Consider the following 761-nt stretch of genomic DNA (forward strand, 5'->3'; position numbering starts at 1 on the left):
AGCTCAGGTTATTTTGCACTATTCCATATGCTTGTGTGTCGAATCAACATAATAAGTAACTGCTATATGCTAGACACTTTAACATGCACAGGACATCAAATACATGGGACAGTGTCTCAAAAGAACATAGGACTAGAGAGATGTTAGTGGAGTTAAACGAGGGCAGGTTTGAGAGATGAGTTCCTGAACTGAAGGGTTTTGTTCTTTTCATGGCCTTCTCTGTCATGCCTCTCCTGCAGTGTCCCAGCACTCCCTTCTCTTGTTCCTGCAGATCTGGAGTGGTGTCAGCTCCCCTGAAACTAGTTCTGAGTTACTACAGTATCCCTTGTGTTTTTCCTATTTGATTCACATCTTTGTAATTAGTTACCTTATTAATTAATCCTCAAGTTAACATGATGGAAGTGAGCCATCTATATCCTTTTGGGGACACTCATACAGAGTGGTGTAACCAACCAGATGACAAAAATTTCAAAGGAACTGGAGTTTTTGCAGGAAGAAAGGGAGATGGTTCGGAAGCAGCAATAACGAGCAGGAGGAATGCTTTCCTCACCTGTCGGGATGTGGCAGCCAAATAACCTCTATTTGAGAAACGCACTGAAGAAGCAGAGGGAAACAGACTCATCTTCAGCATGGAAGTGGAGAAGAGATCAAAGAGATGTTTAAGATACCTGAGGAGTTTGTGGTTTACATGCCAGAAGGTCCAAAGGGTCCAGAAAAAAGGTTTGAAGGTTGGTAAGGAAGGGGGATTGGATCAGACTGAC

Source organism: Ochotona princeps, chromosome 2 (genome assembly GCF_030435755.1).
Source record: "Ochotona princeps isolate mOchPri1 chromosome 2, mOchPri1.hap1, whole genome shotgun sequence".
NCBI lineage: Eukaryota > Metazoa > Chordata > Mammalia > Lagomorpha > Ochotonidae > Ochotona > Ochotona princeps.